Here is a 12041-nt window from a genome sequence, read left to right as displayed (position 1 = left end):
GATTAAGACTTAATTCAGACACTAAATAAAGCCACGATTAAGACTTAATTCGGATAATAAATAGAGCCACGATTAAGGCTTTATTCTAACAATAAAAAGAGCCACGATTAAGACTTAATTCGGACAACAAATAGAGCCACGATTAAGACTTTATTCTGACAATAAATCGAGCCACGATTAAAACTTAATTCGGATAATAAATAGAGCCACGATTAAAACTTAATTCGGATACTAAATAGAGCCACGATTAAAACTTAATTCGGACAATAAATAGAGCCACCATTAAGGCTTAATTCGGATAATAAATAGAGCCACGATTAAGGCTTTATTCTGACAATAAATAGGGCCACGATTAAGACTTAATTCAGACAATAAATAGAGCCACGATTAAAACTTAATTCGGACATTGAATAGAGCCACAATTAAGGCTATATTCTGACAATAAATAGGGCTACGATTAAAACTTAATTCGGACAATAAATAGAGCCACGATTAAGACTTAATTCGAACAATAAATAGAGCCATGATTAAGGCTTTATTCTGACAATAAATAGGGCCACGATTAAGACTTAATTCGGACAACAAATAGAGCCACGATTAAGGCTTTATTCTGACAATAAATAGAGCCACGATTAAAACTTAATTCGGATATTAAATAGAGCCACGATTAAAACTTAATTCAGACACTAAATAAAGCCACGATTAAGACTTAATTCGGACATTAAATAGAGCTACGATTATGGATTTATTCAGACAATAAATAGCGCCACGATTAAGACTTAATTCTGACAGTATATAGAATCACGATTAAAACTTAATTCAGACACTAAATAAAGCCACGATTAAGACTTAATTCGGACATTAAATTGAGCCACGATTATGAATGTTTTCAGACAAAAAATTGATCCACGATTAAGTCTTAATATGGACATTAAACAGAGCCACGATTAAGGCTTTATTCTTACAATAAATAGGTCCACGATTAACACTTAATTCGGACAACAAATATAGCCAGGATTAAAGCTTTATTCAGACAATAAATAGAGCCATGATTAATGCTTAATAGAGCCATGATCAAAGCTTAATTCGGACAATAAATAGAGCCAGGATTAAGGTTATATTTGAAGTTTAATAATGTCATGTTTCGGGTTTAATTTGAATAATAAGTTGAACCATGATTAAAACTATATTTTGAATATAAATACAGCTACAATTAGGTCTAAATTTGGAGTATATATTATTAAGTATTGGGTGTTTAAAATTCGCTAAAGCCAACTAAAATATTTTTACTGGTTTTTATATAAATATTTGTTCAAGTCTTCAAAAGCCATAAATATAAATTGGTGTGTTTTTGTTTTGTGATAAATTAAAAGGAAATTATACATATAAGTGTATAGTTATACTTTAAATTAAGCTGTATAGTTTTTTTGTTTTTGTTTAAACAGAAACTGAAGTTGAATCATCTATGAAGGCCACACGAGATCATCATCATTATTGTTTTATACCACAACATCAAAAAAATAAACGTCCAAACAAAAAAAAATAAACAAAATTGGGTTAATAATATTTTAACATAATGTGAACTCTTTGCACCTTTTTTACAAAAGTAAAATTAAATTAAAACACGAAAGTGTAATAGTTTTATATAAAAACCAGCAAAGGTGTGATAAAATATTAGGAGGCTGTTGTAATTATCTTGCATTAGATTTGAAATTTTAAAATTTTTTACTCAGTTTACTAACTCATTTAATATTGACACACTGTTCGTTTAAACATTAGCACAACAAAAGACTTTTCAGTCAAACCCATACTGTATTTGAATTTTAATTTAATATTTATAATAAAATCTTATTTTTTATATATTTATTTATTTATTTATTTCACAAAATGACTAAGAGTCTGCTAGTTTAAAGCTTTAGCTTGTTTAACTGGTTTTTTAATGTTAATGTTTCAATTCGTCAAAATACCACTTTTTTCAGCGTAAGTGTCTTTTTAACTCGCTTGAAAACTGTTGAAATATTTTAAGATCTTGCTGGCTGGCTCACCATTAAGATCAAGCAAAAACGAGCCGCTGCATAGCTAACCGCAGCTGCCAATAATAAGAAACACTTGTGCTGACATTTTGCTGAAATCATTGTTAAATTATTTCGTTTATTAACTATTATTTCTTTCTTTGTTTATTAGCAGCTCTGAAATAAATAAATGTATAGATACAATATATATAAAACTAAAATTGAAAGCATAAACTGGAATTTTTGTTTCGTTTCGTATCTGCTAAATGTTCAAAGAGTTTTTGGAAGGGTGTATGATTTGTTTTTTTTATTTTTTAACACAAAAACTTGTTTTGTATTTTCAATTCAAACTTATATTTTATATGGTTTTATTATAAATCTATCAAAAATGTATTATATTTATGAAAAAATTCAATTCAGTTTTAGCGGATATATGACCTAGACTATTTATTTAATCAAATTTTAAATACAAATCTTGGTTAAGCAAATAATTGTAACAAAAAATTTCAATTATTTAAAGAAAAAAATTCTTTGAAATCAATGATTAATCTCAACTTCAAGAATAGTGGGATTAAATATAAAAACTTTTGTTTGCTATTAGAAAAGCTAGTTTAAATTGCAATTTATTATTTAAGTTTGACATTGACATACTATAGACTTGAAAAAAGTAGCCGCTTTTTGCTGCCGACTCTCAATTATTGCAATATTCTTAAACTACATTCTTTAAATAAGTTTCTTAAAAAAAATGTTTGGAATATTTTTAAATTTGTTAATAAAATCAGTTTAAAACATTCACTGGCTGGTTGTGTGTTAAAGAGAATTTAGTAATTTTAAATTAAAGAATTAAAAGTGCCTCTTACAATTCACAATGCCGAATTTTTATACCCCAGCAGTAAATGATATCTAAACATAAGAAAAACAAGTAAGAGAGCTATATTCGGCTGTGCCGAATCTTATATACCCTTCACCAAATTATACTTCAAAACAAAAATTTTAAATATTTTTTGGTTAACAAAATTTTTTTTTTCCAAAGTTGTTTTTTTAATTTTTTGGAAAACATTTTTTTTCGAATGTTATTTTTTTTTTAAATTTAAAATTTCAAAAGAATTCGGGTTAAAAATATTTTTTCCGATTTTGACCCATTGTAGGTCCATCTTACTATGGTCTTATATACGTCGTTGCGAAGGTCTTTGAAATATCTATCATTATATATCCATATTGTCTATATTAATGACTTAGTAATCCAGATATAAAAATTGGTAAAAAATCGAGGTTGCCCTGGTTTTTTCCTCATATCTCAGCCATTTGTGGACCGATTTTGCTGATTTTAAATAGGAAACTTTTCGAAAGCATGTCTGATAGAATTATTGAAGATTTGGATCCCGAAGATATCTGGGGTCTTCAGAAAATTGATTTCAACAGACAGACATACGGACATGGCTTAATCGACTCCGCTATCTATAAGGATCCAGAATATATATACTTTATAGGGTCGGAAAATTATATTGTGGAAATTAAAAACGGAATGACAAACTTATACCCCTTTCTCACGAAGGTGAAGGGTAAATTAAGACGAATTCAGGATTCTTTTGACTCATTATAGAATAATAGATTTCTCTTTAGCAAAAAATATCGCTTTCGCAAAAAGTTATTCCTTTTAAAAATGCACAGATTTTTTATAAAAAAGCTTTTTTCAGAACAAATTTTTAAAAGCTTTAAAAACGGTTTTTCCAAAAAATGCTTTCTTCGGAAAAATTTTTAAAAAGCTATTTTCTTAAAAAGAGCTTTTTTATAAAAAAGTTTTTAAAAAAAGCTTTCTTATTAAAAACTTTTTGTGAAGAAAGCTTTTAAAAAATGCTTTGTGAAAAAAATATCGTTTAAACAAAACGATATGTTCCCTTTACAAACATTTTTTCACAAAATATTATAAAAAAGCTTTTTCAGACAAATTTTTCTAAAACTACAAAAAAACTTATATAAAAAATTTGTTTTCTTAAAAATATTATTTTTTCGTAGAAAAAGTTTCTCAGAAAAAACCTTTTTGTATAAAAAAGTTGTTAGAATAAAGAACTTTCTTATTAAAATTTTTTTGTAAAGAAAGCTTTTTCATTCTAAAAAGAAAGACTTTAAAAAATATTTTGTGAAAAACGATTTTTTATGATATTTTGTAAAAAGGCTTTTTTTAATAAAATGGGCAACAACAACTTTTTTACTGATAACATTTATAAAGCTTTGTTGAAAAAACAAAAAAATATTTTTAAGAAAAAAACTAAAAAATATTTTGAGTAAAAGATTGGTAAAAGCTTTAGAAACGCTTTTTTCACAATATATGTACTATTAAAATGCTTTTTTCTTAAAAGCGTTTCAAAGCTTTTTTCTTAAAAATAATATTTTTCGTAATAAGTTTTTCACCAAAAAAAACTTTTTTATACAATAAAAAAATCTTTTTAAAGAAAAAGCTTTTTTTTGTTGTGAACGTTTTTTTTTACAAAATGGTTCATTATAAGAAAGAAGCTTTCTTCGTAATTAGTGGAAAAAGCTTTTTTAAAAGAAAAGCTTTTTGGGAAAAATATTTTTTTAATAGAAAAGGCAAACAAAATTCTAAGAAATAGTTTAAAGCTTTTTTTAATGATACATAAAAAAAGCTTTAAAATATTTTTTTTTTCGAAAATTGTTTTAATTTAGAAAAGCTCAAAAATATTTAGAAGTTGTGTACTCTTCAGCTAACATTACACTATCTGAGTTCTCATTTCAATAATTTATTAAAATTAAATAAGCTTTTTTAAATCTAATGAAAGTTTTCCAACAAAGATATAGCTTGCTTGTCCGACATTATAGACTAAACAGTTTCATGGATCTCTAAAAATACATTTTAGAACTTTGCAAAAGTCTCTAAATGTAACGTTTCTCAATCAAGATCAGTCAAGCTTGTTCTCTATAGAGGAACAAAGCTTTCGAGGCACATTTAATTTTTTATCGAAATTTTTACAAAATCTCTTGTTGTTTGAGTTTGCAAGAGAAGAACTCATGTTATTATTCCCTATAAACATCAAAGAACCGTCTAAACGCACTAATATCTTCAATATCATTGAACAATTCTATTGCAGTAGTTAAGTGTCTCAACAAAGAATACAATTTTTTTATAAATATTTCGCATTTCATTAGGCCTTTGAGACTTAATTTAATGTTTACAATGAGGAAATTCTTGCTGAATATTGAAACTAATAAAAAACATGACATGTAAACTTTTCATTGACATTTAAACATGTCATTATTATATGCATGACAAGCAACTGTATTCTCATAATAATAGATGGCATAATAAGTTTTGCAATAATATAAATATAAACATTTTAAATATTGCAAACTTTTTAAATAATTAATTAATTTTTTATTTTACTATAAACTATTAATAGTAAACATTAAAAGGTTAACAGTGCTAGCTTTAAGTAAATAAAATAAAATTCTTAATTTAAAAATAACTTTAATAAATTATAAATAAAAAAAAGAATTTAAATTATTTATTTTTATGACCTCAACTAACGTATTGTCTAATACTCATGCTAATATTGTGAAATCATGTTTATTCAGTTAAGATTTTGTTAATTTCTTAATTAATATGAATATTATTATTGTAATTTCTCTCTTTAACATAAATTCTTGTTAAAAACCTCAAACTCAAAACAGTGAGTCATTTTGGCTAAAATTTAAACAAATTTTTTTTTTGGGTGTTTTATAAAAAAAATTATTTAAATTTCAAGATTCTTTTAAATTTACAGACTTAATAATCAATTTCTAATATTAGCCATTTCATATTTTCAAAAATTTAAACAATGAACAACAAATTTATTTTGTAAATAACTAAATTAGTTTTGCCTAGATTTCTTTTAAATAAAGAACAATGCCGGGCGTAACACTTTTACTTGTCATTTATAAATTGAATATTTATTGTTTAAATAATAAACAAAAAGGTTGCATTAACAAATATAATTGCTTTAATAAAATAAAATTACAAACACAATTATGATTGATAAATTGATGGAAGCATGATTTCACTTTAGGTTAAATGGTTGAAAACCCAACAAATATTCCCATTACTTTTACTAAAATTGTTAAACTAGTGGCTATAAATAAAAGGTTTGTGATGAGGGGGGTATTTAGTGGGGGTAAGAGTGTACTGTGTGTAGCAAAAGTAAAACATGTTTTAGTTTTTAATATTTCCTCTATCTCTTTATTTACAATTAATTTTTAACTTTATAAAAGTTTTATAAAACAATAATTTTTAGTTAAAGTTAGTTAGAAGACATTCCTAAAATCAAATAATTTAAAGCCACAAATGAGATGCTTTTCTGAAACAGCTAAAGAACGTATCTAAGCTGTTCAAATCAGATCAGTAGAGTAAAATTAGCTTAACTAACATTTCAATAACTTTACTGAAGTGTAGTGGATATAGTCATGTCCGTCTGTATGTTGAAATCAACTTTCCGTAGCCCCCAAATAACTTACATACATGATTCATACATCAATCTATATGATATAGTCCCAGTTCAGTTGCTATTTAAAATCTAGAAAATCGGCCTACAAATGGCTGAGATATAAGCAAAAAACCAAGACTACATCGATTTTTTTAACCTATTTTTGATCTATGTATATCTGAATAACTAAGTCATTACTATAAACAATATGGATATGTAATAATAGATATTTCAAAGACCTTTCCAACGACGTATAAAACGCTATAGTAATTTGGACCTACAATGGGTCAAAATCGGGAAAAATATTTTTTAAACCGAATTTTTTTTCACCAAAAAAAAAAAAAAATTTTAACATACATTTTTTTTCTAAAAAGATACATATTTTTATTATTAAATTTTTTTCCAACAAATTCAAAATATTTTTTTTTTAAAAAAGTTTTCCAAAAAATTTTTATTTTTAAACGATTTTTTAATACAAAATTATTGAAATTTTAGTCATTTTAGACTTTTATGCCTTTTAGGTAAAGATATACATTTTCTAAACTATTAATCCAATTGCAAAACCATATTCCTGAAAATTTTAGACGAAGAAATAAGCTTTTAAAAAATTACAACTATAACTGTCAACTTGGAATATATAGAAAGATTCAGAGTGTCAAAAATTAACAACTCGGCGTGAAATAGCTTTTAAATGTCTACAGAATTTAGTGAATATTTCCAGCAACCTTATTTTTGGATTTGCTACTTTTCATCATTAAGTGAGTAATATTCTGTTTATTTATTTTTCCTAATTTATAGCCTGTCTTTTATGATACGAAATTATTCTTTCACTTTTACCTCCCACTGTGTTTCGTTTGTGTTTGTTTCTCATGTATCTAATCGCTTGGAAATAATTTGAAATATTTTGTTTGATTTTTTTATTTATTTAGAAATGTTGTTAAGTTTAGCTTAACTTAACTTTCATCAGCAACATCATATTTTTTAGGTATTGTGTTGAATAGTAAATATTCCCACAAGAAAATATAAATTTTGGTAGTTTTTTTTCTTTAAATTACTAAATAACTTTCTATTAGAATTTGAGCAGAAAGTAGGAAAAATTATGATTTAATGCTTTATTAGACTAAGCCGAATAATCTTTTACTAAGATATAAAATAAAACAAATTACTTTCGTTTCAACATTGATGCTAATTAAACACACTTATAGAAACGAAGCATGTTACTGTTTTTCCTAAACAGTGACAAAAATAGGCAATAATTGCAATGTCGAAAATTGTTTCTATTCAAAATATTAACTTTTCCGATTAAGTGTTGGAATTTAGTTCATAATATTTTTTATGTTGAACCGATTTAGATGATTTTCAATAGCAAACAACTTAGGACTTTAATTAACATTTTTGTGGAATATCATTAATTTATGTTTCGTATTTTGGACATGAGAGTGATTTACACACACAGACAAAAATGAGATTATAAAAATTTTAAGGTTTTAAATATAAAAAATATTCTTTTTCACAACAAAAGCATAAGAATATTTAGACATTCTTTGGGAGCTATTTTTCAAAACAATTTTCAAAACATCACTTAAGTAGAAGTAATTTGAACAAAAATAGAAGCCTTTGGCTTAATTGGGGTGTTTGCAAGTGACACTTACAACGATATAAAATAGTGCTGAGGAGGGGGTATTCTTTGAAATTATGAAAATTTAATAATAAAATTATGTTTCCCCGTAATAAATTGAATTCAATCCTGAATAATTTATTAATAGTATGATAATCATAAAAAAGAAGTTTGAAATATTTAAGAATTTATATGATATAAAAACTTATCTCAACAAGCTCATCATCGAGAAAATATCACTACAAGCTTTCATATCATATAAATTGTATAATGTAATTAATTTTTTGATTTTTAAGAAAGAACTTGCTTTTTTATTATTAATTTTTTCTCTTCTTTTTAAAGCTTCTTGAATATATCGAATTTAAATTCGAATTTCCTGAAAATATATTAAAAATTTTGAAAATTTTAAATTTTTTTGTTCAAAATTTTTAAGTTCGAAATTGGAAAATGTAAGCCAGTGGCCTCAAATAATTATTTTAGCAGTTTTAAAATTTTTTCGAACATAAGTTTGAATTTTCGAACTTAAATTCGAATTTTCGAACATAATATTGCAGGTTTATGTTTAATCTGTTTATTATTTTAGCAGTTTTAAAAATTGTTCAAACAAAACTTTGAATTTTCGAATTTGTTTTCGAATTTTCGAACATAATACATAGTAAGCTCATAAAATTTTGTGAAAATGAGCGAATTCACTTAATTGTGAATAAATTCGAAAATAATCCATCGATTTCTATGAGCAATATCTCATTTTGTTCCTATTACATGTGGCTTTACGATAAAGTAATAAATCTGAAAAATTTCAGTCCTTTTCTATTTTTCATGATTTTTTTAAAAACAAAAAATTCATATTTTCACGTAAAAAAAATATTTTTTGCTTCAATTTGTTATTATAACTTCGAAACTATTGAGCCGAATGAAACTCAATATATATAGCATGGGGAAAATGTTTTCAAAATTCAATCAATCGAAAGAAGAACATTAACTACTCAATTTTAAGTATATCAAACAAAAAAGTTAAATTGAGCGAATTCACTTAATTGTGAATAAATTCGAAAAGAATCCATCGATTTTTATGATCAATATCTCATTTTGTTCCTATTACATATGGCTTTGCGATAAAGTAAGAAATCTGAACAATTTCTGTTGTTTTCTATTTTTCATGATTTTTTAAAAACACAAAAATTTGCTATTTTCACATAAAAAATATATTTTTTGCTTCAATTTGTTATTATAACTTCGAAACTATTGAGCCGATTGATACTCAATATATATATGAAAATTTGTCCATAGCATGGGGAAAATGTTTTCGAAATTCAATCAATCAAAAAAAGAACATTAACTACTCAATTTTAAGTATATCAAACAAAAAAGTTAAATTTTGTGAAAATAAGCGAATTCATTTAATTGTGAATAAATTCGGTAAAAAAACAATCGATTTTTATGATCGATATCTCATTTTGTTGCTATTATATGTGGCTTTGCGATAAAGCAATAAATCTGGACAATTTCAGTCGTTTTCTATTTTTCATGATTTTTTTAAAACAAAAAAAATTGCTATTTTCACATAAAAAATATATTTTCTGCTTCAATTTCTTATTATAACTTTGAAACTATTGAGCCGATTGAAACTCATTATATAAGAAAATTTGTCCATAGCATGGGGAAAATGTTTTCAAAATTCAGTCAATCGAAAAAAGAACAGTAACTGCTCAATTTTATGTATATCAAACAAAAAAGTAAAATTTTGTGAAAATAAGCGAATTCATTTAATTGTGAATAAATTTGTAAAAAATCAATCGATTTTTATGATCGATATCATTTTATTGCTATTATATGTGGTTTTGCGATAAACTAATAAACCTGAACAATTTATGTCGTTTTCAATTTTTCTTGATTTTTTTAAAACAAAAAAAAATTGCTATTTTCACATAAAAAATTTATTTTTTGCTTCAATTTGTTATTATAACTTCGAAACTTTTGAGCCGATTAAAACTCAATATATAAATGGATTAAAGGTTATGTAAATTAGAACTTTTATAAGTTTACTTCAATAATATGGGACTAACCTTTTTTGAGTTATCACAAATTATGTGGAGAAACATCTAAAAAAAATTCACAATTTAAAAAAAAAACATTTTTTTAAATCTCCATAGAATTTAAAAATTTTACCATTTTTGTACTCAAGTAACCATGATATATTAAATCTATATAGTGGTTAGTGAAGTCTTTTATTGCTGTTGACCTGTGTTATTGATGTTGAATAATTGATGAAAAAGTTTGTTCTTTTTTGAAGCAAAACTTCAATTAAAAAAGTAATTAAAACTGGTTTTTAATTTTGATAACAGAAATGGTTAAATGGAAGATTTTTAAGAATTCCTTTATACTTAATAACTTCCATTAACAATAAAGTCTTAACAACAGGACTTAATATTGAAAATTGTCTTTAAAAAACTTCGTATTATTGTTAAATTTCTTAAAGTTGTTGCTAAATTTAAGCTCAAAATTTATTTTTGTTCAATTTATAACTGAGAACTTTTGAAATTGTGATGTTAGTTAAAGCTAAGTTTAGGTTAAGTTGGAATATCATAAATTTCATATATTCTAAAGGGAATTTCATGGTGGGGGGTGGAGGTTTAGCAAGTACCTACCTTCAAGGTATTTAGCTTAGAGAAATTAAATAATATTCCATTAAATGTTGTGTAGATTTGTTGTACAGAGTTTTTCGAAATTTATATTAAATCAGCTAAACGTTATCCTTGTACAGATGTAATTATGGCAGCTTATTGTTTTTTAAGGTTTAGTTAAACTTTTTAAATTAAGGAGTCTTATTTTTGTATTTGATAGCTAAAAAAGTAGTTAAAAAAGTTGCTTTAATTTGTAATAATGTTGGTTTTCTATAAAATTTATATAAAGATTTACAAATTGATTAGGAATTTTAAAGAAATTCCAGCAAAAAACTTTAAACTAAGCCACTCCCTTTAAAAGTGTTTTTTATTTCTAAATGATGTCAAACAAAATTAAAGAATTTTGAGATGAAACCCAAATAAAAAAAAGAAACTAATAAAAATACACAAAATTATGCTAATTAATAAATAAATTTTTAAAGAAACAGAAAAAAAAGAGAAATATTTGGTTAAAAAAACAAGCGAATGATATTTAGCTGTTGTTGTTGTTGTTGATGTTGCTGTCATTAGCGTGAGTGAGTTGGGGTTCTAGCATTGACTAAACGAAAGATTTAAGCAATAAACTTGTTCTTAAAACACTTGGGTTGGAAATTTTTCAATTTTTGTTTTTTGAAATTTTTAGAAACTTTTTTTTTTGTATTTTTTCTTTTTGTTATTACAAGACATGCCAAGAGTATGGTTTTGTTGCCTTTGTTATTTGTATGCAGTTTTTTTTTTAGTTTTTTGTTTATCTGTGTTAATGTTTGTATGTTAAAGATATTGCCGTTTTATTTTACCAGTTTTTACTATTCCTCTTACAGTTTTCTGTATGTAGTTTTGTTGCAACGTGTGTATTGTTTTCTTTTTTTTCTTCAATTGTTCTCTATACCTGGGCTTAGTAGAAGCAGTGGTAAGTAGAAGCCAAAGCAGGGAAAAGAAGTAGAAAAAAATACATAAATTCCAAGCAACACTTGTTGAATTTACATTACAATTGTTGTTGTTGTTTTTGTTGATTTTGTTATTGGCTGTGGCTTTTAAAGATTTTTGCAAAATGGAGTTGCAGTTTATTGCATATACATATAGTTTTTTTTTTATCTGCAATAATTGTTATATATTTTCTGGTTTAGGCAATAGTTTTTGCTAGAAACTACACAAACTAGTAAGTTTTTAATATAAAATAGCAGCAATAGTAACAAAATTAATATAAATTTAAAAACCCCTTAAAGACAAATAAGCAAAAGAATGACACCATTTAGTTTTTTCTTTAACAAAA

General features: G+C 25.0%; 1 protein-coding gene across 1 annotated transcript in view; it reads right to left on the bottom strand.

The window, feature by feature from the left end:
* uif (sushi, von Willebrand factor type A, EGF and pentraxin domain-containing protein uif) overlaps positions 1-10828 on the bottom strand; it is a 51974-nt gene extending 41146 nt beyond the window's left edge. The window contains exon 1 of the mRNA XM_065502235.1: positions 10754-10828. The gene's annotated coding sequence lies outside the window, so the exon portion shown is untranslated. The remainder of the gene's footprint in view (positions 1-10753) is intronic.
* Between the last annotated feature and the right edge of the window lie 1213 nt (positions 10829-12041).

This window comes from Calliphora vicina, chromosome 2 (genome assembly GCF_958450345.1).
Source record: "Calliphora vicina chromosome 2, idCalVici1.1, whole genome shotgun sequence".
Lineage (NCBI taxonomy): Eukaryota > Metazoa > Arthropoda > Insecta > Diptera > Calliphoridae > Calliphora > Calliphora vicina.
This window is presented reverse-complemented; position numbering and strand designations above follow the sequence as displayed.